We start from the raw sequence: 27776 nt of genomic DNA, 5'->3' as shown, positions 1-27776 counted from the left end.
GTTTTAAAAAATCTCATTTTCTTCTGGCAAAATTTATAGATTGACGTTGCTAAAATTAAACTTTGATTCTTCAGAATCGACAGTACGGTTTCAGTAGTTGCTAACCTGTAATCTTACGGAAGGCTCTAGATTCGTTAGTAGAATCAGTGTCCCGCCGAGTTGTACGGACGACTGCCAAGATATACTGCCCCCGTTCCACCACATTCTCTCTCGTATGCTCCTTATCGTGCTCCGGATGAGCTGGGAGGTTAACTAATATTCTTATTTGACCTCTTGTACGAATTGCTGCAAGTTTTATGCTATTTTTCCACGGGACATTATCAAGGGTCGTCAAATAGGTGGAAAATTACGAAGGGTGCGTTTCTTTTCCAATGGACACTTTATTGTGTATAAATTATTATAAGTAGGTCTAGTACGTACTTGGAGTATACAGGTTGTAATTTTATCAGTAACCTTCCCGTTGACAAGATTTTGTATTTATTTTAATAATTACCTATGTTATTCACTTCTTGTTGTCCTGTGTGTAATATTAAATCTGACACTATGTAGTTTTAACCTCTCTACACAAATTCAACATAAAAACTAGCTATTTTACTTAGCTAACTGTCTGGTCTGTAAACTTAACTTATGATTAGTTTAATCCTGGTTTGAAATAAAGTATACTTTACGAGTATTGTCTAGACACAAAACGGCTTTCTTTATGTAGCTAATATCCGTAAAAGTGCTCAGTTTTATTTTTACAATTGTTGGTATTTATTTAGCTTGTGAAATGGCTAGCCAGATTATCATATTCTTGAATTATCAAGTGGAAATGGACTCGCAAAGAATCGGTGTTTCAAAAACTTTCACAGTTTGAAACTTTCAGCCCTTTTGCATAATGTAGAGTCAGAAGAAAAAGTAAAGGCGCGGCTAGCGCACGTAATTTTTTAAAACAATCCATTGATGAATGCAAATTGACTGAGTAGATGATTAAGTTCAGGAACAGGTAGAATTCTTTAGATATAATTAAATATTTCTATAGTAGGTTATTTATTTGTTTTACTGACTGAAGCTGTCACTCACGCAATACAGTTATATATTTTTATGTTGTTCTGAATTTTCATACAATCCAGGTTGGGATCAATATTACTATACATCTTCTAATTAAAATACAAGCATAAAAGAGCCAGCTTATAGTGAAAAATGAAGGCAATCTGCCATAAAAACATTCACTTAAGCCAAACGAGCCGAATTCAGGTGTCGACAACCATCCCAGAGTTTTTCATCACTGGGCCGAGACAAAAGAGAAACGCCCGAAGTTTGCCGAAAAAGCGATGTAATAGTATATCCACCCAGCTCATTTCACGCCTATTAGTTAAACTTGTTACGAACGCCTGACTCTCCATTAAAATGCAAATTTGCTACCCCTGAAAATGTTTATATACATGCTGGTGTGTTTTTTCATTTATTTTTATTTATTTTGTTGTCGAGTGCTACTGTGTAAGTTTTTCACAATTCATTTCTGTACGACTGCGATGGTGGAGCGGTGTTTTTTTTTACTTTCTTATTCTCACTTGCGCTGTGGTACTTTTTTTGAGACGGAATATATAAATGTTGTCTTATCCTGGCGTTGCACTTATTACAAGGACGGGTTTGTAACTTAGTATAATATTATTATGTTAATCGGTAAATTTGGCTCTAGGATTTGTCATCTCAAAACTACTTATCTGAAGTTTGCGTTGTCGTATCTCTGCGTTTAATAGTTAATATTATTAATGCATACTTTTCCCCATTGAAGTACTTAGCTGTACAACATGATCGAATGGCAATAATATAAAATGATTTTATCCTCCTGATGCCCACGGTCCTTCTGTGAGTACTTAACGAGTATTGTTGTTACTGCCCAAGCTATAATATATTTTTTCTGGACTAAATGCCCACGGTCCTTCTCCGAGGACGAATACTTTGTGTTTGAACCATATTTGAATTTACCGCCATTATTTTTTGGGATTGCATCTATGGATTTAACATTCCATCACTGACAGCTGTCTTAAGTGTCATCTGAGGATAATCAATCGTTCATTGAAAAAACGTCAAAAAACGGAACCATGGCGGGGCCACCGTCGACTAAGTTAGTTGTAATCTCATTTTACTTATGTGATCTAATCATTTAATACAACAACTTTAATAAAACCTTTTTGTTAACTATATTAGCAAGAGACGAATACTAATATTTTATCAATTAAGGTTCTAAATAATATTCTATGATCACCCATTTACATTAGTCCTCACTTGAGGACTCTGGACCGCTATACTATAATTTTAGATATACTTATTTATGTATTTTTTTACAGAATATAATGCGAAATCCAAGAAATTGAAGCAGATTTAGCTATGTCGGACATAGATCTCTCGGAGGACGATGACATGACGACATAAATGACTCACCATGAACCCGTAGAATTTGAATTTTGTGATGATGATATCCAGGAGCTGCTAGCTGAGCCTTTCATTTTATCCTATTTTGTTCCTATATTGATCACAATAATTATAATAGTTGATAAGTGTAAGAGTTTATCTAGAATAAATATAAGTTCTAAACTTATGTGACTGATTCAAAGTGTTAAATGTGTTCCTAAGTGGTTCTTATTTCATAAGTTTTGTTATTTCTAACAAATTACCTTATAAATATATTTTCTACCAATAAATTAAACTTTTTTTAACTGCCCGCGGTCCTCACATGAGGACTAATGATTTTCGAATTTAAACCTATTGAAACTGGTTCCTTTTTTAATGCATTACCGGTACATACTACTAGGAACAGTATATAATAATTTTTGGGACATTTATTCAAGTTTAAGTTTCTGGGCAGTAAGCTAGGTAAACGCAATAGTCCTTGTGTGAGGACGGTGGGCAGATAGTCCTAAAAAATAAAATAACGGCTGGGCGTCAGGAGGTTAAAGGTGAAAATCAAGTGAAAATTCTAGTAAAAACTTATTTTATAAAATGTTCTAAATTAAATGTAGCAATATGGGCGCCTATTAAAAACATATTTTATACACACAAACCTTTTCCCTATTTAATCGTGTTAGCTCACACCATACGGTCACATTAACACAACAATACAGTGCTGATGACTTCCTCAGTGTATTTCCGAAAAACCTTTCAAAATCAGCCCAACACCTGTGGCAACCGGAAGCGGGGAATATTCGGAGCGGAAATAGAAAACCCCGCGCCGGAAGTGACGCGCAGGTGAAGATTATTTCGCAAGAAATGTGTCGGGCGGATGTGACGTCACGACGCGTAGTTATTAGAAATCGCTGATGATGAAAGCGTGCGGGTGGCAGGCAAGCAAATCTTGTTGCAGATTAAATTTTGGATTACATTTTAAAATATCGACGCGTATGTTGTTATACGGGTAGGTAGAAAGACGGGGTTTTATGTTTCAGCAATGCGTGTTTACGTTTGCACAATGATGTATGTAATGAACGTATGTATGTGTGTATGTTATTGATAAACGGGGTGTATAAATATTCAGAGGTCAACCTGAAGGCAGTTTAATGTACCTACCTGACAATTTTTTATTTGAACAACTTAGCTAAAAGAAGTTCAAATTATTGATTTAAGTACTGTCAGATTACGCAGCATCTCCGCGTAAAACCTCAAAAATTACTTCACCACACATTAAATCTTCTATCCACTACGTTCAAGGATATGGAATAACATCCATTAATAACCCACTAATCTTCTAATCATAGCTTAACGTCAGTGAGTGACTTCCTGTGGCCGGCGCCTGCAAGTCATGGGTCCCACCACAAAGGGTGGGATGGGTCCAGTAATTAGATTTACCATTGTTGAGTGCGAGGTGATTTATTTATAGCTTATGAGTGTTATCGCCATTTGTCACAGTGATGTATTGTTGGAGATGCGTTTCGTGAAGTGTAGGACTAGGGTTGGAGGGAAGGAAGCAAGTAAGCGTTGTCTGAAAATCTTGGATCGGAAAAGAAGTTTGTTGTAAGTTTTACCGTCATGTATTTCAGATTCGGATAGTTAGTCTACTATCCTAATCGGAGAGCAATCAAAGAGTTTCACATAGAAAATGTCGACACCAAATGGCGTTTAGGAGTATTTAGGTGCTATTTGTCACTATTCAAAATTTTATCATTGCTCGTGAGTGTACCTAATGATTATTGCGATGGAAAGTCACTGAGGACGCCCTCTGCCACATCTAGGGGACATAGGATACTAAGTCAAGTAATGCTAATTCTTGTGTACAATAAGATGGTAGGATAAGCAATGCAGTCTGCGGTGTCGGCTGCAGGCGCGGAGCGGCGCGCGGCGGTGGCGGAGGCGGCGACGACGACGGCGGCGGCGGCGGCGGCGGTCGCTAGGGAACGCCATCTTGGGAACAAATGGTTTATCATTTAATGTAGTTGCTGTTTAAGATGCTTTGGTACTATCAGAATGAACTGGAGGTAATGACACTCATGGTTAATTTAAATAAATTTTAATGAAAAGCTGTCAAAAATAGTTAGTAATTAAATCCAACAAAATAACGTTACTACTGCAGTGCATACAGATCGTAATTAAAGCAACGCTGTGTAGAGATATTACAATTTATAATTTAGCCATATTATTTATTTAAAAAAATATATATTCGTTAGAATATACCTACTAAAAACACGATTATATGTTATCTTCAGGCCATGTTAAATTTCTTAATATTTCGTACTTACCACAAGCAAGTACCAACATTTTGAACATGCACCGTTCCCACAGAAAGCTAAGTCTATATACCTAACGTTAATGAGTTGAGTACATAATCTTTCGCCTACAACCGGTCGCCCGACGGATCCGGGGTGACACACAATGGCACTAACAAGACTGACCGGGACGAATTAAGTGCAAGTCCAGGGCGGCACCGCACGGGGGTTACTCTATACTGACGAAAACCGAAGCTTTCAGCGCTGCTGCCCGAGCCACGACTCTATCTCGCAATTAAACGTGCCGATTGCACGAAAGCTCTCGTTCGTTCGTTTTTCGTCAGTATAGAGTGACCCCCCAGGGCGGCACCGCAGGCGCGGCGGTCACACGGCCGGGCCGGCTGCGGCTAAAGCCGGATCCACAGTCAGGGAAAGTTTGTCGCGTCTAAGCAAAAATCTGCGTGAATTCCGAGCTATTTCCAGCGAAAGCTGTCAAATTTAATATATTATTATATGTACCTATGTATTTTTTTTCTTATAGTCACGGCACCGTAATTATGGCAATTTGCAATACAGTGACGTTTGTCTACGTCGTCGCTAACGAACTCGTGTAGCGGTAGCTGATGAGATAAGCACTTTGTTTTTTGTAGATGTATGTATTTCTATTCCAAAAAAGACTTGTAGGCTGTTTTGTCTTGTGTAAATCATCAATGTTATTAACTTACAAATAAAACTTTACCAAGTGTACATCCGAACCGGAGCCGGATGGAGTAACGGGATTAAAGAAGAAGAAGAAGAAGCGTACATCCGAACCGGGTTATCCACTTACCTGTGCAAGCTCTCCGGCGAAATTTAGGTATTCACAGCCACAAACTAGATCCAACTGAGCCGTATCACCGGGATAATCTTCCTAAACTTTCCCTGGCACAGTCAGTACTGGCATTTGCATAAACGCTAGCTCATGTGTGATCGCGCCCTCTGACTGAGCTTATTGGTCAGTGCACTGTAGGGTTAAGTGCCTCCGACGTTTTATGAATAGGATTCTGCCATTTTCTCCACTCGCACAGAAAGGGTTCATTGTGTTAGCGAAGGGAAGTCGAATGGTAATGAGTTTCGGCGTCAATTGGACATGCTAATGGTATTTCTACGGCTCTAAGTTGGTAGCGAAATAATTTACCTACCCTTTTTCTTCGTGGCGTTTCCTCGTTACTGACGTTAAATGTGTTAATGTAGATAAGGCTGGAATATACCGTGAATAATTTTTACTTCATTTGTTTCAGGTAAAGAACGGGACTTGGTAAAATTTCATGTTTTGTATGTAGTTACGGGTATGTTGTATTTTTTTCAATATTAAAATCAATGATCAAGGCAACGAAAATATCTACCGAGTATGTATGTATGTAAGCAATATTCAAACAAAGCTTTCGTAAATTGTTATTGCATACAAAATAAAGAGAACAATCCAACCAACATGGCTTCCCCACGTTATAAAATGACGCCTCAAAATACAATGTTTACCAAGAGCCGGCAGCTAAACACCTCATGCCACCCAAATTAATTCCTAAACACAACATCAACATCGTAAAGCGAAATCATTCAACGGTTTATTTTGACGTTTTAATTCCGTTCCGAATTTAAACCACGGCGCTCGTAAGAATGCCTATTCGAATTTTAAATCTGTGGGATCGTTGTGTGGCGATCGGTGTTAACCACTTAAGCGTTTATAAATAAAATTGTGTAGAATATTTCGCCAGAGTATGTTGGTATGAAGAGTGTGGTATTTGCCGAACAGTACAAAATAGCAAGTATATAATATCTTATGTAAGTATCTACATGTCGAAATACACTTACAGCCCCTATAATGTGATGAACTTATGAAATAGGAACAGTATTCCAAGTAAAAAGTTATTTAAATTTAACTTTTGTCCAGCCATAGATTGCGATAGGCTTCACATGTACGATAAACTTTTCAGAGTTATCAGACCGTTTCCCACTTCCGTACTCTCTTCTGAAACAAACATAGAAAAATGACAGACAGACAGACGGACGTAAACACTAACTCCCGTTTTACGAGTAACTCGATCAGTTTATGATCCCCGTGGTGGTCGAATGCGAGTCACTGGACGAAAATAAATAAATCCTGCCCAATGATCCAGAATATTCCCCCCCGCGAATAGAAAAATCAAGTCAGTATTAAAGTAGTATGCACGTTACAGGAAACTGTATAATATACAGTAAATATGTAAAACCCTACAATTTTATAACTTTGACCAGTCCAGCCATTACCAGCATTAGGTAGATAGTTTCATTATTCATCAGTAACAACATTTTAATTCGGGAGCAAGTTATTAAATCCTACAGATAGACAGACGATCATGGAGGCAGAAAAATAGTGCTGTTCCTCATGATCATTATCATCATCAGCCAATAATCCTCCATTGCAGCCATAGACATCTCCCAGAAAACAAACTTAGACGTGACACGTCAAACGTATACTCCCCTCTACTTACAACGTTGGGTTCTATTTATTGTAACATAAACACGTGATCCACTTTACAAGTTCCTTAATGGTCTCCTCAATAGATCGCTGTTCCTAATCTACGCGATATAAAACCTTTTTCCCACTTTCCCATCTATCAAGCGATACGGAGGCGTATGCAAGAAGCAGCCTAATAAGAAGGACGTAGGCGTAAATTGTATGTACCAGGGGGTCACTCTATTCTGTGGAAAAACGAACGAACGAATGCTGTCGTGCAATCGGCACGTTTAATACAACGAGATAGAGTCGTGGCTCGCGCAGCAGCTCTCCGAAACTAGTTTTTTGTCATATAGAGTGACCCCCCCAGGCCTTATACCGGTCACTCAGACCTATCCATCAACCCAGACCAAAAACAACTTTAACAACCCAACCACAAAGGCCATTTTAAAACACATCCATCTAAAAGTTGCGTCTCAGGATTACCTCAGAGATTTCACAGCCGATTTTCAACTCTTTCCCTGTGTTGATACGAGTTGCTTTTGTTTTCCCAGATAGTCGGTTTACACTATTAAAATAATGAGCGCTCCTTAGGGTATCCCTGCAATTTCTCTTCTGTTTACTTCTTTTATTTATAGTGCGGAGAATAAAGTTTCTGTTGAACGTGAGAAGAGGATACCTCAAGACGGTTTTGAGGTGAATTTCGCCGGTTTGCAAGATAAGCGTATTTATTCGGCTATTTGAAAGATGATAAACAATGGCTGCGTGGTTTATTCCCACTTGTAAACAGCAAAAGTTGAGGGACGTTTCTGGGAATTACGCTCAAGGATGTATAAATAAAGTTTAAAGCCTTTTCGAATTAAGAGCTTCCGAGAAATGCCAAATAATCATCTCGGAAACACTAACTTAATTAAAGACTCCTTTTAGTTTCTGTCCAGCCAGTAACAAAGAGGTCTACAACATTCCAATTTCAAAAATTGTTATTCCGAAACACGAGTACTCCATTTAACTGAAACTGGCAAATGTGTAACAAACAAATCTTGCTTCCAACGAGATTAATGAATCTGTTTTGGTGCTATTCTTGTTTTAATAAATGGCGCAGTCGGCAGGATAGCATCGGGATGTCACGACCAGTCTCCTTGTGATTCGGACTGATAATTTAGTTGTATGACTGTACGTGTACAACGGAACCAGTATGCATACTGGTTTCCGTTTTGATATGATACAATTTTAGTTTGCAATTCCGAAACATTATTTTATGTTTATAGCTTTGATTAATAATATTTTTAGATCTTCGTCAGTCCGGGTAAGTAATCTTACGTACTTAGATTATAAATATCATTAAATTTCTTTGAATAGTAAATATAGAAATTTCAATTTACTGTCTCTCAAATTTGTTATTTATAGGTTTTATAAATTGTAAATATCTTTTGATTAATGTAATCATTTTAAAAACTAAACGGGACGATTAAACAGATACACACATCTTCTTGCGACCATTTCTTATAAGGCTTACTCCAAATATGGTCACAACAATACATAGCCGTATGTCATCAGTACAGTGACAGACTACGTTTCCCTACTATTTTCATTCAAAATTCACTGCTATAACCAACGCACTAAGGACATTCCACATTCCAAAGGGTTACATTCACCGAGACTCCCACTTTACATGAAGTCCCGGGTTCTATTATTCAGCAGGCATTTAGCGTGGGCCGAGCCGCCGGTAACTACGGGCCCTTTCAATTAGACGGAATTTTACTATTGAACCCCAGAGCGGAATTGACATAATGGGGTAATGGCCTGCGCGGTGTTGCCACATGAAGGTCGCAAATTGATTGTAAAATCAGTTTGTAGTTATGACTAGTTCGGGTTGAACTGTAAATGTGTTGTTAATTTGAGTAGCATGCAAGGAATTAACACGTAGTTGATGTAGACTGATGACTAATGACAATATTTTCATTATTAGGGGTTAAATAATTAAAATATGTCAGAATCTAGCAAGTACCAAGCTTGTTAAATTATATTACTGCATTTGTATGTTTTTATATGTTTGTTTTATGTGTTATGTTTTGTTACAATGTTTTATGGACGTGGTCTGAAATAAAAAAATATATTCTATTATATACCTATCTATTACGCTAAGCTTGTATTATGTTTGTGGTCTCCACTAGAGAATTTGTTTACCCCAACGCAACGGTCGGGCAGATGTGGCAGACCCAATGAATGTGGCTCTATCTTTTAGCTATTAGCTCTATCGCTTTACCTAATTTTCTTACTAAATTGTCAATAAGTACTTAAACCCAGTGACTTTTGGAACGGCAATGGCAGTTGGTACTCTTTCATAGCTTGTGAGTGCATCTGTTTGGTTTCAACACAGAGCACTAACAAATCAACGCCAATTTCTCACCTTAACCCGACGCAATCTGATCATAATCTGTGTACGAATCGCCCCAAACCGGAAAACGTTTGCTCGAAACACCACCCAAAACCGGCATACCTGACTCCATTCACCTCTAATTCTGCCTCCAATTTCGGGTAAGTAAAGCCAAAGCCGGTAACACAGGAATGATGGAGTCAATCTTACAAATCATGTTTACCGAATGGCATGGACAATGCTGCCTCGTCAGTCAATAGTCACCCCTTACGCCCAGTGTGGTGCCGCGTTCTGATCGCGGATGGCGGTGTCCACACTTGAATGTAAAAAGTACTTGCCTAGGTTTTTGAAATACGACGTAATTCAAATAGTAATGGACAAAAGAGAGGATTGTGCCGTTAGTATATTGATCAAAGAGGGTGGTAACTAGCCCGCCCAATATAACGTCACGTAGCTGATCATGACATCATTATTAATAATAGGATAGATCAGTACAAAATGTTAAATAAAATAGCTGATTGCCAGTATGTAGTAAGAAATCTAGACTTAGGGGTTGGTGCAAGACACTCTTTTTATACTTATTGTACTTGGAAAGGTAGAAGTTTGATATTGGGTATTCTACATTGTAAACAGGGCTTTATTTTAATACCATCGAGCTTATCTGTAGACACAGACTCTAATCCACAAGTCTTATAGTGTTAGTGGTTTTAAGATTAACCTAGGTACATTTTCAGTTAGCCACAAACAATAACCATAACAAAAAATACATACAGACGAATTAAGAACCTCCTTCTTTTGAAGTCGGTTAAAAAGCATGTTCAAGCGACTCTCCCAAGTGCCTCACCATCACAACGAGGCTCCACAACACACGGCACCTGTTCGCCGGCGATGATTCGACGGAAAGCATTCAAGTCGCATAGCACGAGTCATTCCGTTTGCACAACGGACCGGCCCCCGATGCGGGACGGACAATGGATGCGTTAATGTGTGCTTATTGAATAACCCGCGAAGGGTTAATGGAGTGAGAAGGTGGCGACGAAAAAGTTGTGGACGTAAAGACCTAGCCACATTAACTTATATATTACTAGCGTAAAGACAGGCCCAACCGCACTACAAAATGACAACCTCGCGTTGGCCCTAAAATCTCATAAATCTGTCACAATTTGTATGAATTATGGCCAACGCGCGGGTGTCATTTTCTTTTGACGAAACGTTTTGAAGGGCGTATCCTTCCTTTTGAAATCATTGCCTAGCCACCTCTATTGACGAAGCCTGTTCCTTATACATTGTGTTGCAAAAGTGATAATTATAATAAGCTGAAAGATGATGACTCAGGGCTCAGGGCCCCTTACAGGGTCAATCTAAACATAATAATATTTTATTGACCTAACAGAAAAAATATGGTAAAAAAATTGCTCCTCTATTTTAAATTTGTTGTTCACGGGTGCTTTTACTCCAAAAAAATATTATTTCAATCTATAGGTACATTTCTTACATCCTAGTCAATATGCCTGACAGAAACTTTGTGCCTCCATATCTCCATAGACTATACAGAGCATTGTCAATGAAAAATAGTAAAAAAACTCGCAGCCTTAAAAATAACTTGTGGCATTAACAAACCGGTTGTAAATCCAGACACAATGCCGACATGATTTACATGTTAACATTTTGAGTATTTAATGTCAAGAAAAGGAGGCTTTTGACATTCTGGTATTCAGTGCCTTTCATCGTATTAGAAGATGACACAAAGTGGAGATAATAAATAAAGTCATTGAAATAGGTAGTGGTAAGTTGTTATGAAATATTAAAGGTTAGAATACTGCACTGAATAGAATTCCTGATTTAAAATTCATGTCTATACATAAAAAAACTAGTAGTGTATGTTAATTTGTTCGCAGGGTTCGATTCCCGGCCGGGCAGATATTTGTTTTGGAGACAAATATTTGTATGATTAAACGACGATTAATATGATGAGACGATCGAATGGCGTAGTGGTTAGTGACCCTGACTACTGAGCCGAAGGTCTCGGGTTCGATTCCCGGCTGGGGCAGATATTTGTTTAAACACAGATATTTGTTCTCGGGTTTTGGATGTGCCCGTAAAATGGCAATAGGGCCATTACATTGGGACTAATATAACACTGACGAAAAGTGGGTGCAGCAATGCACCTCTGCCTACCCCACAAGGGAGCACATTAGTACAAGGTGTGACTGTTTGTTGTTGTTGTTATGATTAAAATAGGATTAAAATAAGCCACAGTTGTAGCTGTTGTTAACAGTTTTAGTTTTCATCGAAACGTTAAAAAACAATAAGACTGTATTTTTGTTACATTAAAGAATAAGTATATATCAGTTACGATCAAAAATACCATGAAATTAATCTGAATTAACAAGATTCTCATCAAAATTATCTTTGACATGGATCTGGCATTTTGTTTTAGTGTTATAAAAGAAAACAATTTATAAACCACAAAATTCTATACAAAGTCGTATTGATTACGCACGCCGGATTGACTTCTTGTTAAGACGAAGTATTTTTTACTACTATTATAAGAAAAAAATTTTGAGTAAAGACAAGTTTAATTATTTGCTTTAGATAAACACTTAAACATAATATATTACTGAAACTAATGACCTATATGGTCTAATTAATAAATCCGTATAAAACTAAAACCAATTAAAGCCTAATTTAAATTTAAACCTTGTACATTAAGATAATAATATGTACGACTTCATAAAAGTAAGAACAATCACAACTTTGGAAATAATGTCAGAGCTAACTTAACTCTCAAACATTCATATTTACCCGTCGAGACAGTTTCCACAAGACGAAACCGATAATTGAATTAAACCACAAACCAGTTAACTCCCCCTTAACTAAGTTGTAATTCGAACTATGTCCAAAGTTATGAAACTATTCTCACAAACTGACTGACTGTCTCAACTGTGATTCGTAATATAGATATCAGTCTCTTTGTAATTATGAATTAGTTAAATTAATATTAACTAAATATTTGGACAAAATGAAGAATCTACATAGTGTTGCCAGTACGATAGTAAGCCGAAAATGGGTGACTCAGGGAACTTTGTTGAACCACTTTTAGTGATTCCTACGTGAAAAAAAACAACTTTCTAAATGTATGTACCTACTTTCAATCTGTGTAAGGAAAATTTTATCTGTATTGTTGTTCAAAATAGCTTTATTCATTATTTTTGCCGTGAACATAATTCTCATAAGTTTATTTATAAAATAATATCCATACCTATTATGCTATACCTGATATACAGTCGTGAGCATAATGTATGTATGTATACTAATAATGTGAATTAAGTAGTCTGCAGTAACCCATCTTACCACAGGCGGCCCAAAGAAACACTACCTACATAAAGCCAACGCAACAATGGCGCCCCTAAAAACGAAATCCCAACAAGCTTCACACATATCAGATGTAGACGGGCACTACAGTCCACTCTAGAGACTAGACAATACAGCCTAAGTGTGTCTCACCGAGATAAGACCTAGGTACGCTGCAGAGCCTTGTGTGAAAAAGTAGGGGTAGATTAACGTGAGGTAACAACGGGTTAGGTAGGGAAATTTGGGCTGTGCTTCGGTTGAGCACATACGTGGGTATGTAATGTACATTATATGTTTATTTAATTTTATACGGTAGATACTTACTTGAATTAAGGTCATGTGAGAGAACCATGGTAGGTACTAGTAATTTGAATGTATTTCTTAGACAAAAGTAGGACCAAATTGTCAAGTCCTTTGCTGCCTGTTGTAACCTCTTGTCTTCCACTGCCAATTGATACTTTTACAATATCTCGCCCTTTTGTTCGTACATTTAATGAAAATGTAATATGAGTACCTTCATCATCACGAGTATCACGACCCATCACGTCCTCACTGCTGGGGCACAGGTCTCCTTCCAATGAAGGAAGGGTTTAGGCCTAGTCCACCACGCTGGCCTAGTGCGGGTTGGTGGAACCCAACAGAAGCAAGCTTGTGCTGAGAGAGTTGTCGGGTAAGTGGGCAACCCGACTGTCAAGTGATATACGAACATAACTAATACAATTGTGCCCCTATATTATGAAAGAAGCGATATGTAACCATTATAAATAACAAATTCTGTAGTCAAACATTTAAAGTGACGAAATTCAAGCAAACATAAACTCAATTGTTCTAAAATAAGTCGGCACTATCCCGTTTAAATTAAAACCAATACCGTGAAGTTTATAGAGATCGTAAAATATTATTGACGCCGTACAGACAGACGGATCCTCTACATTTTATGTGTCTGCCGTGAGAACTGAAGCTTTTTATTACCATCCATGTAAAATGTTACGTTGTAATTGACTTGCAAAAAATTTAAAGCGGCAAATATGCTAATTTTCCTTTCATACCATTTCTTAACAAAACTTTTACACAATTAGAAAGAAAGAAAAAAAGACTTTTTTTTACACTGACAGCAATACTGATTTTGCAATTTTTGTTTTATGACATAATTATGTTGATATTTTGGAAATAAATACTTAGATGTCAGTAACAAAAACGTAATTATTTATTAACTTAAAAAAACTCATGAAGGAAACCTTCGTCTTTTCACTAAAAAGCTACAAAAACCCGTATACATACCTACAGTTAAAAGCACAAAAGCGAATACTCGGGCCCCTTCTGACTACAAATGAGTGTGGATGAGTAAGCAAAGCCTAGACTGCTTGAAGCCCAACACGTCCATGGAACCTTTTCTCAGTAAATCACTGCGTGAATTTAAAGCAACTCACCTACATGTTACACGCATTCTTACAAAACGCTGGTACTACGAGAGTTCACGAAAAAGCGAGACATTTTGCTCAAACAACTTTTGCCTATTTGTTTGCCTAAGATATTTGCCAACTCTCTTTCCCCGTTTAAGAAGAGTTCTAAACCGTACTCATGTTTGATCCCCCAGAATCTTTTATTCACAATTTATAATAATTATATACTTACCTACATCAGAGTTTTATTTTGAAGATTCTAAGAGAATATTACACTCACGAGCAATGAAAAGGTTCCAGAGACAATAGCACCGAGTTACTCCTTAACGGAAAAGGCAATACTGCAATATTGAAGAACATGTAAAGCGCATCAGAATATTACCGACTAAAAACGTTAACATTTTTATAAAGTTCTAGTTCAAATGTTTGTAAAATTGGGGTCATTTGCTGTTGACATTTTGTATCTGGAACTTTTTCATTGCTCGTAAGTGTATTTTGTAAGTCAATCTTTGAAAAAAATAATAATATTTTAAGAAAATATAACAAGAGAAAGGGTACAAACCCAACATCCAAGTCGGTAAAACCCGATCTCCTTACCCGAAAAAAGTCCCGAACTTTTCACGTAAATAGTTAGTCATATATTTAAAGTTTGCATTAGTATTGGATTTGTGAATAGTTTCAGGGAGGTTTCAGTGGGGTATACTTTGTTTGCGTTTTACTACGGGCTGTATTCGGGGATTCTAGTGAACGCGAGCTCTTCACTGCCAAACTTTGTCTCAATGACTTCGATAAAAGTTTCTATCGTTAATTTCGATCCTTTTACACGGTTTGTTTATGTTTTGATGACTGTATTTATTTTGTAATATCTATGAAAGAGCCATGAAATTAATCGGATATTTAAAACAGGAAAAAAGAATAAAATACACTATAAATAGATAGGTACAACATTTTTAACAGATAAAGAAACAAACTAAAATCGTGTTAATATCGGCCGTATTGTATTAAAACCTGGCACCATTCACCTCAATAGGCAACGGAACTTACTGATAAATAAAAATAATCAAAATTATACAAACCAATTCACCCTGTTCAACTTTGATCGATCATCATCCGGTTGTTATTTAAAACTAAGTACCTACAAAGATAAAACAATCTGTCAACATCCATATTTCTTATCAATATTCCTTCAATACCGTCCCAGTGTTACAATCTATGATTACCAAGTTTTCTTTCCGCTTAAAGGTACCAATTGGCCGCAAGCGACATCGATTCCATCATACGACTTGTCGCAACATCACTACTGGATCTTATGTATTGCTATGGGATTCATTTGACAGAAAGTGTCATTTTACTCGATGATCCGTCTACAGAACACTACGAGCAATGAAAACTGCCCACTTACAAAATGCGGACACCAAATGGCCTAATTTTTAAAAACATTGAATTTAGAATTTGATTAAAATATTATCGTTTTTAGTTGATAATATTCTGATGCGCTGTTAAATATCTTCATTATTGCAGACGGCGTCATGAAGCTAGTCTTTTCAGTTCAGGAGTAATTTGATGCTGTTGTAACTGGATCTTTTTCATTGCTCGCGAGTGTAGTTATCTTCAGTCACGTCGTTGGCAACATTATGTAGCCAGCCGCCAATTGCCACCTTTAGCCGCGCGCAGCACGCACTATATTGCATTCACTTGTGATGCATTAGCGACGGCGGCACATTCAAGTTTAATATGAGATCGCTTTTTACCTCCACGCGCCGACAGATGGCGCATACTTGCGAGATGGATTGCTGAGTCTTCGCTGTTATTATGAGTATGCATAAGTGTCGTTTCGCTGTCTATGATGGTAAAAAATGCGGTTCTGATATCTATGTTCATGTGGGAAATTATATAATACTATGTGGACTTGGTATGGACCTTATCGATAGAGAACTCGTATTGTAGGGTCATTGATTAGGTAAGTATATTATAATCTCCACCAACTTTTATTTAAGTAGGTATGTCGTGTTAAGATTCGTGAAATTACCTTATATTATATACAGTAAGTTGTAACGGCAATCGGGAAGTAACACTAAAGTGATTCTTTCATAGAAAACGTTGGCTTTTTCTAGAATTTTCTAAAGAAACAAGTGATTAAATTTAAATCAAGTCCCTGAACGAGACAGTCGTTAGCATCGCTACTTAACATTCTCGCCAACTTCGAACGCCTTTTTATCAACAAACAACAAATAAAACTAATTGAAAAACTTTTGTAATTATCTTCTTAACAAATACTTGAGCAAATCCGCTTAAGGGCAAATAGCACCTTAAGAATCGAGCGCGGCAAATCCACTTAAGGACTGCCGAATTCGCAACACTGCACCTTAAATTTCGAATTGAATAAAAATCCCATTACAATCTTCAAAGCCCTAGCCCCTACTAAATGTATTATGCAGAACAGTAGACTCGGATACAACACAATACAGACTAAAATTACTTTGACTGTAAATTCTTGTATAATTTTACAGCGGCAAAACAAAGATATTTGGCCGACTCTCGTCATACTGAGCACAGTTAGTAATGTATGTAAACTGTTTAAATTTAGGGGGTGCATTGCCCATTGTGCTACAGATATATTTATGTTTCAAAAACCTGAAAAGGTGTCAGTAGCTGCTGATTTACAACCTTTGTTATCCGGAAACATGACTACGCAAACCAAGCAATCAAGACAAATTGCTAAAATACCAACCGAAGACATTTCCCAAAATTAACTGCAGCTGTTGATTACAAAATTGAGGAATCCTCGCGAAAGCAAAAACGAACTCATTCGTTATTCATCGAAAACGCGAGACCGCACCCGACAGCACTGGGAAGAGCGTCGTTAAGTAAATTAATACACGCATAAAGCATGATTAAAAAAATTACACTGACAAGTCAAGAGGAGGGGCGGAGGGACCGACCCTCCCGTGTAGATGGTGCTTTCTTTATGCTAAGTTTACCTTCAAGTGCTATAAGTTGTAATGTCCCTCGCTAGTACAATAACTCGGGGGCGAAACAATGAAAATGTTAATTCGAGGAAACGCAGTCACTGCTATATTCATTTTTAACTTTTGCCGCTTCCTAATGGCATAGGTAAGGTTATGAGAGGGTCTATTCCACCACTCTTTGTTTACGGACGTACATCGTACGGGGCACGTAATAAGATTGGTTTATCGTGCGGAACGTATAGCAGTTTTCGAACGAATGCGCCCGAAAAACCACTTGGAAGTCGGTATAATTTCCGAAACGTGTGTTTTACCTTCGGCAACTTTATTAGTCCGGGTGCGAAATCGCGAAAGCGGCCTAAAATATGCGTTCAAATTCCTACGGGCGTAAAATTTCAATCAGTCGGGTATACATATGCAAATGTGGTCCCTCGAGCCGCGAGTTACTCCGTCCACGCATATGTAAACAGTATGGGGCACTTTTATTTCCAAAGTTCTCTGCGGAGACTCGTATTATCATAAGGCGTATATTGTAAGTGAAAATGGCGAGTGTGACAATAAAATGCATAATAAAAAGTCGGCCTAGGGTTTTTTTGCGCCACGTTGCCACTTTGTATGATCACTGGCTTTACCCCTTAGTGGTTTAAGTATCTTTGATGCAACAAACGTGAAACGATTGTAACATAAAATTATGCAACGTAAATAAAATAATTGGGATCTGTTTTGTGAAGAAATAAAGACACAAGGTGACGACGCTTGCTATTGTTTTAAGTTTTAAATTTAATTAAAGACAAAAGTTAGGGGCATATGCTGCATCGTAAACAGTTATACATACAAACTTGCGTTTTACTCAATCATAATTTTAATAGTATTTATTACAATTAAGAATGAATTCAAATGGCGTGAATTTAATATTTATTTCCATGTAAATAGGTACCACGTAGGTACCTATCAATGATAGTGAAATACTATAGCACCATTGTTTGTATTATTATTTTACAAAATGAAGACTGATGTCTTTACAACATTTCAAATGTTTTAATAACACAAATTAAAACATCACATTACATTTATTTATAAACTTAAAGGTCGCAATTATAAGTAGTAGTATAGTAAGTCTTTATAGGTCTTGCAAAAAACTTACTTATCACCTAATCATACTGCTAAAAATACTTTGGGTCCATTTCGAATGTGTCAACACTAACAGTCCTAAAATTGTAACAACCGGCGTTTAAAAACCCGCCGCGGTCGGACCGCCAGTCTGTAGTTCCAAAGTGCCGCGTGGCACGAGCCAGCTGCGGCGGTGCGTTCGCCCGCAACTCTGCATACCCCGTGCAATATTGTGCAATTTTTTATTTTATCATTCCTTATTGCATTTCCTTGTCACCCCTGAGATAAATATGAAAGTTGTTCCGTGCATTCGCGGCGCGACGCTTGTTTCTGCGAATTTGTTTTGTCTGCGGATGCAACTGTTTGTGTTTTTATTATTTTGTGCTGAATTATTATATTTTTATGTTTATTCTATTCTATTCTTTTGAGAAAAAGATTGAAAGTAAAACACACGTGCAACGAAAGCAAGGTTGTTTTGTAAGTAGGAATATAGTATTAGAAAGAATGAAAGAAAAGGAAAAAAAGTAGAGATCTATTTTTAAAAATGTAATAATACCTATCTCTATGTTAAACAAAACATTCGCAAATGTGAATTTATTTCAAGCTTTTCACTAAATATAATACAAACTAACGCAGTATAAATATGTATTGTTACGCGAATCAAGAGGACTTTCCATTTTCGCGTTTTCTTTCATAAAATTCTCTTCAGCGGTAATCCGTCACAAGTCTTCGAAGCGAAGGCCCTTCAAATGATAAGTAGTTGGGGTTTTCAATTCATCCATATAACTGTATTACCGCGGATAGCCGAAACCTTTTAAGGCTTCCCCTCCCCGAAATTAACTCGAAGAATAACATCGAACGCAGCATAAAATCGAAAGTGAACTTTCGCAGTAGCGGTGAAGCTCGGGATCTGGATTTTTGCAAACTTTGGACTAAAATATATGTTTTTAAGGGTTTGAGGCTGAAATAAGTGTGATAGTGTTTGTATAAGCAAGCCAAATCTGAATAAAAGGGGCATACAAAATTAATTATCATCTGTGAACATATATTAAATTGACATTGATATAAATTACAGCTGAATCGAGTTACTTAAATAAGTATTTCATACAAGTAACATGCCACTCATATATATATTACAAAATATCTTTCAACACCATAGACCAAAAATATGAATAATAATCCAATATCACATAACTCCACCCCCCATCTCCCCAATACAGGCAACAACCATAACATTGACGCGGCCGATTCGCCATTTCACCGATTCATACGCCAATTCACCGATTCGTATTCGGCCCGCACGCTTCGATGTTAATCTTCGGCGTACCGAGCGGAGAACTTAGTTTTCCGTAATAAAAACTGTCACTGTACTTATTTATGTCGCAATAAAGCCGGCGGAGATACAATTTGTGAGGTGCGGAGTGACGTAGCCTTAAGGGCTGGGGTAGCCGCGGCATTTGAATACGTGTGTGAAAAATACTTACCAAGAAGCTATTACAAAAAGGAAATAAACATAGAAAGTAAAATTTTACGTCATGGATCTGAGTACAATATATACCTATGAGTATCTATGAAGCTTTATAAAATCATAGCGTGTGAAGTAAACGAAATTAATAAAACACAAAAAGTAACTAAAGCAGTAAGTTTATTATTGCCTCAGTAATCTATACGATGAATGGGCTTTGCTCGAGCAACCCCGTAATTATCCAGATAACATAAATACCCTTCGTAATCATCGGCCCTATAAATCCACTCATATCGATCTGATAAAGAAAGTCATTCAATCAGGGTTCAATCAATGATTACACTATACACACACACACACACACACTCGCGCACTAACACACACAGCTCTTCTTCTTCTTCTTCTGGTGCCGTCTCCTATCGAAGGTTGGCAATCATCCTGCTGATTTCCGTGTTGGATAAAGCTCAGCTCTTAGATAAAGTTTAAAATTTACATTGTCTCCTTCATCAGCCTATAGTTGTCCACTGCTGGACGTCGGCCTCTTCCAATGGTTCTGGATGCGATCTAAAGCTTATATATTTTTTTATTTTTTTTTTCATTATTTGGTCTACAAAACTGAACATAATCTACGCAATGTAACTTTAAACAATTAAAAGAACTTAAGATTATATTCTACTAGTTGCAGACACAGCTTGCGTTTCTTAAAATACTTAATAATTTAGGTGGCACATGCTAGCCAAATTACATTAATATTAGGGTTAATCTTGATTACTAGGGAATATGATTATTATTATATTTACAAAATTTTCTTCAGACTACTTTTAAGTGAGGTAATAGAACTACAGAATATATCTATGTCGTCTCTGATGTAGTTAGTGGAGGAGCACATACGATATATAGGTGAGTGTAGACCAAGATTGGACTTCGACTGAGGTAGGCTGAATGTTTTGCGGTTTTGAAGGCGGCTGTTTGAGCGAGGAATAGAGAAATTTACTCTCTGTAGTAATTCAGGACAATTAATATGCCCGTGAATTATTTTAAAAAGAAAGCATATGTCCAATAACTTTCGACGAGTATTTAGAGGCGACATTTTGTAGTACCGAAGACGATCAGAGTAAGAGTCTAATGTTCTACACTTCTGGTCAGAGTAAGCGAGATGGTAGAGAAATCTTTTCTGGACTCTTTCGATTCTATCAATATGAACCTGATAGCTTGGGTTCCAGACAGTACTGCAATATTCTAGGATTCCGCGAACAAGAGTATTATAGATGACGACAGTGACGGAAGGCTGCTTTAAAGATTTCATTTGTCTGTTAATGAAGCCGGAGAGTTTTGAAGTTTTATTTATAATATTATCTATATGGTGACGGAAACTGAGAGAGCTATCGATAATAATACCTAGGTCACGTATGCTGTTGACTTCCTTAAGACTTGTGTGGTTGATGCTGTAATTAGCTGGCATTGGGTGTTTTTTCCTTGTGAATTTTATGTGAAGACATTTCTCAGCGTTTAATGACATGCAGTTATCTGTGCACCACTTGTAAATATTATTTAGATCATTTTGGATTAATTCACAGTCCTGAATGTCACTAACGATACGATATAATTTCAAATCATCTGCAAAGAATTTAAATTCAGATTTAATAATATTTGATAAGTCATTAATGAAAATCAGAAAGAAAAGTGGACCAAGGTGAGACCCCTGTGGAACTCCAGATGGTACTGGTTTTTCCACAGATCTGAATCCTTTTATGTAGACAAGCTGCGAACGATTGCTCAAGTAAGATTCACACCATCGCAATAAGGATCCGTGAATACCCATTCCTTCAATCTTCCTCAATAAAAGGCTGTGGTTTACCAGATCAAACGCCTTACTAAAATCAGTATAGATAGCGTGTACCTCATTCTGTTTGTCTAATGCATCAGAGAGATATGAAACATAGCTAACTAAGTTGGATGCAGTCGACTTCTTTGGTAAGAACCCGTGTTGGTTTTCATCTATTTGGTTTTTAACGTGGTTTAGAATGTATTTTTGGACTAGTGATTCAAGCACTTTGCCACAAACAGATAGGTTGGAAATGGGTCTATAGTAGGCAATATTGTTATAATCACCTGATTTGTGTATAGGAGTTAAATAGGCCAGTTTCCATTTGGTAGGATAAAAACTTGTCTTGAGTGAGAGTTGAAATATTTTAGTAAGAGGTTTTACTAAATTACAGGCACATTTTTTTAGAAAAAAGGGTGGTAATTGATCTGGACCTGGGGCCTTATCACTATCTTATGCTTTCAGTTTTTTTAATACTTCTTCTTCCGTTATTGTGAAATTATCTAAGGCTAGATTATTAGTTACAACGTTGTCACCAATTAATTGTGTGGTACTTCCACTTATACTATAATTACTGTAGACTGACTGGAAATGTAATGAAAAAAGATCGCATATATCCTGACCTCCTTTAGCCATTATACCATTTAACGTCATTTCATTAGGTAGTGAGTTACTATTGCGCTTTAGGTCGTTAACATATTTCCAGAACTTTTTTGGGTGTTGCTTTAGGTGATCCGCTGCGTTTTTTTTAAAGTTAGTGTAACATTCTCTGATCAATTCATCACATCGGTCTCTTAGCATGTCAAAAGTCAATTTGTCTCTAAGGTTATTGAATTTTTTGTACTTGCTGTGGTACTTTTTTTTCTCTTTGATACATTTCAAAAGTGCAGGACTGTACCAGACTGGATACTTTTCATTTCGTGGTTTTCTCAGAGGCGTATGTTTCGAAATTATTGGCATCAAAGTTGCATAAAATACATCCACAGCTAGGTCAACATTAGAAATATTTCCCAGCTTTTCATTCCAGTCAATTGATGACAACACTTCATTCACTGCCTCATAATTAGTCAAGAAGAAATTCAGCGAGGGTATATTATTCGGTTTAATAATAGATTCTGACATTTTAACAAAGTTAACCTCGATAGCGGGGTGATGGTCATCTGGTGGTACTGCAGAGTTAGTGTCTTCTATAGGTGTAATAGAGATATTCAAGGGGAAATTTGAGCAGACTAAATCAAGGATTTTTCCGTTCTTATTTTTAACGTAGTTATATTGGTGAAAGTTATTGTATGACATATTATCTATACACATATTTTCAATTGAGTTTGATGAACAGGAGGGATACATAGCATTTGTGTTAATAATAATAAAATAATATTTATAACTCATTATAAATCTTCATTGAATTAAGTATAGTAACTATATACGTTAGTTAGAAGACAGGGATACAAAAATACACTTCCTATTTTCGATTGAAAAATCAAATTTCTGTAGACAAACTTCTTAGTAATATAATATGTTTCGCAAAATATTAGCAGGTACCTATCTAAATACATACCTACATACATAATATAATATTTACTCTAATTCATGGCCCCTTCAATATCTATAATTACCTCTTACAAGAATTAATCTTCCGAGGTCCACTTCAATGCGAGGCGAACTATTCACGACATGAATCACAGGAAAACTCTTTTCCATACAATACACACGTCAATCCCATACACATACATGCGTCAGTTCCATACACATACATACGTCAATCAATATAGCCCGTCATTGGGTAAAAGACCTGTCCGAATCTTTCAGCCAAAATCAATTGGTAAAGAGAGAATATTTTCTTATATCGATGGTTCATTTTCTGCTTAGTGTTCAAATTCATTTTGAGAATATGGACGCGATTTCAACCTCTGCTATATATTTATTCTATGGATGAAAGTTATTTTTAAAGTACAAGAAAAGTTAGTGTTAATGAGAACAATAAACTACGTTATTCTGCAAATTAACAAATCGCTATGACCAACAAAACTTTAAAATGTTTAAAAAAAACTGTAAGGTCTAATACAAAATTGTTGGCGGCTTTCTTACTAATGAGATCTGTGGTAAAATCAATGAAAGTCAAAACGCCAACAGCAATTTATTAAGAATTTATCACGCACCACCTATATTGATTCCTCTCACTGCGGAACCCTAAAAAATTGGTTTGATCTATCCTGATAGGTCGGGTCGTCGTAAACGAGTGTGGAGGGTTAAATCTCATTACTTTATAGCAGATGTAAAATGTATTTATGAAGGTTGCTCTGGCCCCATATTTTGTTATGTTCCAATAATTTAGACTTTTACGCATTCTGGACCGAAGAGGTCGAACTTACCCCATCGAGTAAAGACGTTTCGGGAACTCTCAACACGTTAAAGTCTCAAATTTTATTGATTTTCGACGTAAATGTTTGTTTTGGAAGACGTGTTTTATGTCATCGATAAAATTGGGTCCGGAATTTTTCAGTGACGATAAAAAGTTTTTATTTAATGGCGGATTAAGGCTTATGTAATCGCTGTGTCTTGTTTTATAACTTTATTAGTCGTTACAGTTCATGTACTTATTGTTCGCAACTCAGGTAAGTACATTGCTCCAAAATAAACTTTTTGAATTTTGCTTCTGTTAGTAAGTAGGTAGGAACACGTAATAAATAAAGATACCTACCATATTATTTTAAATATAAGTTTAAAAGGGTCTTTATTGAAGTCAAGCGACTATGTATCGTAACATTTTTTTATTGTACTTACTTAATTGTTATTGTTCTTATTTTAACAATGAAAATAAAAGTATATTCCAGATACTTCAAACACCACAAATCAATCCGTAGCAGCAGCCCCATCAATACCCCACAGTTCAGCTAAGATCCAACATTACCCCAGATTACCAACATTACCCCGAAATCAATTCCTAAACGCTCGTTTACCTCACGTAAATCGAAGGGCGTTCCCGAACGAGTAAGAATCAATAAAAACAAAAGTCGATGCATTAAAAACGGATGAGACTAGCCCGCCCGCATCTTCGGGGATGCAGAAAAAAGGGCAAATAAAAAAGTTTCCAGAGGAGGGCTGTTTACTCTTGTACAGAGGTACTTTTGCGTCGTAAATTGGGAGTTTTGTGAGCTAAAGATGTGTACACATTGTAAGTATTTGCTATAATTTAAAATACCCGTACTAATAAAAAATTACGGATTGCTAAGGATACAAAGCTTTCTTTAACTAGAACGGCAGTTTTAGGGTCATCATCATCACCAGGTTCTCAATAGTTTTATACTTGCTAGTGTACAATAGGTTACTTGTGTCGCCCGTCAAAATAGAATCGCCCGCGACCGACTCCATTCCTCTGCAAATCTAGATACGTACCAGAACTAGGTCACTTGACCATTGACAAACCATCCCGCTCGCCACCTGTCGTGGCTCAAACCATTTTACCCCATTTTTAACCGACTTCAAAAAAAGGAGGAGGTTCTCAATTCGTCGGGATCTTTTTTTTTTTATATATTTTTTTTTTATAAAATAAACTTGTACAAAACTGAAACATTTCGTATTTGGGTCACGGTGGATCCGTCGTTGCATTGTTCTGGTGCAATCAGACAGTTACAGATAAATTATGTCAGTTTTCCCTCGATTCGATTGTCACTCGCCGGCGATATAGTGAGCGGAAATAAAATTGGGTTTTAAATGTACACCTCTTTGTTGCAGGTAAAAAGCAGTTCCGGTAGATTTCAACGTTACTGGCTGGTAATTAAGTATTTATTTAAACACGCGTGCAAATGTGCAGGGGGGATGAAGGATCCATATTCTGCATTAAAAATGGGTCACAATTTCATAATAACAACTCACAGTCGTAAGTAGTCACTAGTCGGTTTCACCTTATTATTATTATTGCAAGTACAATTTTATTACATAAACATTAAGTACATTCGCTGTGCCCGCGCACCTCACTTTGACGTTCTATGAATTTTCGTTTTTTTTTTTCATTTTAAATACCTACCTACACACTTTATATGGACCTACAAGGTTTTGAATTATTTTAGTGATAAGAACTTAACTTACCTATTAACGAATGGAAACCTATCGATTTTATAAGGCACGGGTGTCTACACCTAACACATACGCCACTTTGGCAAACCATTAATTATTATTTAAAAAATGCTCCCTTTTACAAATACGTATATTTTAGCCAGTCATGATGACTGGTGTTTACTGAGCCTTTCCCTAATCCGCGATGCCCACGGGTCAATGACCCCGGAAGGGTTCGCCCTAGAGCATTGACCTTCGGTAATTTTTCACTTGCATTCTTTTTTTTCACACCTGATTTGGCGCCCTCCACGCATAAAGGTGAAACTGTAAATTTTTGGGGCAGCGCGTAGGGCGCAAAGTTATTACAAGTTTTTGTTTTATTACCACTTTTGTTTTATGGAGTTTGTTGAAAGAAGGCGGTGTTATATTATTATGGTATCGAATGGGAATTTATGGGTGCAGAGTGGAATTTTATTAGTGTACTACCTGAAAACAAGACCAAACCTGAAATACCAGATCTTTTGTATAATATCTTGCCACTTGCCACTAACAAACCATATAATATAGTACTTAGTGCCTAAAACTGTTTCATTGGTACTTACTTGGCATACACCATACAGTAAACAACCCAGGCTGTCTATTATCGTCCTACAAGATAGTTGTAGTCATTTTCCATTTAGAACTCTTTTATAAGTCGCATAATAAATCCACTTTACGTTCCGTATTGGTAATACAACTGTGTTTGTGACATGATAATCTAAGCTCAGATGTAATACCAACAAAAGGCAAATACATAATAATTACCAAATATATAAACAGACAACAACAAACAACACTCATGCCACTTCCTCCCATCATTCGTCGGTTATCGGCAAATCTCCAAGTTTCCTTCAATCCTACATACGGACATAAAGAAAAGATAAGACATACTAAAACCTATTAGAACAGTCACTGACTGGGAGGGCAACTGAACAACTGAAAGAGGGCTTATTTCAGGCAAGTCGTCATATAAGATACAAATGCATAAGGAAATTAGAGGTAGGTGATCGCTTTCAACAATACAGGACCGTCTACAAGACAAGTGACTGAAGCCTTTTTTGGAATGAATTCACAATCACCACAGACTAGTAAAAATTAATACGTCTTCTAAACTAACAAAACGAAAATCTCAGCCGCTTGGGCGCTACGACACCATAGGCAGATACGTACACAAACACACACACAAACTTATAGACGCTTTTTCCCGTGCTTCATCGCATGCCTAAGCCCTCACCCCCTCACCCTTTGTCTGAAGAACACAAGTGAAGGTTGTACAAATATTGGCGCCTCTTTGAAGGCAAAAGCCGGCTTTTACTGAACAATAAAAGAATAACATTCATTTATGCGACAACACAGTGGAACAACATAACAACTCTGCAACATCTTTGTTTTAGCTTACGAGAAAATATTTTTAAATGGTTGCGTTCAATGTGTTAGCAATATGCTTTTGCTGTTGTTTGTTTTTATTGATATAAAATTTAGTTAAGAATACAAAGTAAGACCACATAACCGATGAAAATAAGTTTTTATTATAAATGATACGCAATATTTTTCAAGGTTTATCGCAGTAATCCTTACTTTGTCTAGGTAAATTGGTTCACCTGCGATGACTCACGGACAAACCCAATTTAAACTTAATATAAAATGTCACATAAACACAGAACTTTATGTGTTGCGATTCTGGAAACTTGTTAAACATATCCGATCTGACATTCTTCAACTTTCAACAACATTGTTACCGAAGTGTAGCAATCATTTTTTTAGTAAATATGGCTAGGTTTTACAGTTATTTGTAACGACGCGTCGGTTGCTGTGCTGAAAAGTCTATACATTAACTCACGCCTATCTCCCAGAGGGGTAGGCAGAGTCTATGGATCTCCATGTGCCACGATCCTGATATACCTACTTCTTTCACTTCCTCCACCTTAAGTCTCTTCAACGTTATCTTTATTATGCGTAAAAATTGTAGCAATTCCTACCTAAATTGGGGAGGTGTTTAGTCCACAGGACCACAGATAACTTG

General features: G+C 36.8%; 1 protein-coding gene and 1 long non-coding RNA gene across 2 annotated transcripts in view; both read left to right on the top strand.

Annotated features, from left to right (window-relative positions):
• Positions 1-27776, top strand: part of LOC105385660 (teneurin-m) — a 392514-nt gene that overhangs the window by 138454 nt on the left and 226284 nt on the right. The window lies entirely within an intron of this gene.
• Positions 1836-2760, top strand: LOC125489401. The gene is made up of 2 exons (XR_007266957.1): positions 1836-2110; positions 2334-2760. It is a non-coding gene; the product is annotated as an uncharacterized LOC125489401 (long non-coding RNA).

Source organism: Plutella xylostella, chromosome 13, assembly GCF_932276165.1.
Source record: "Plutella xylostella chromosome 13, ilPluXylo3.1, whole genome shotgun sequence".
Classification (NCBI taxonomy): Eukaryota; Metazoa; Arthropoda; class Insecta; order Lepidoptera; family Plutellidae; genus Plutella; species Plutella xylostella.
The sequence above is the reverse complement of the archived record's forward strand: the minus strand, read 5'-3'. Positions and strand labels throughout refer to the sequence as shown.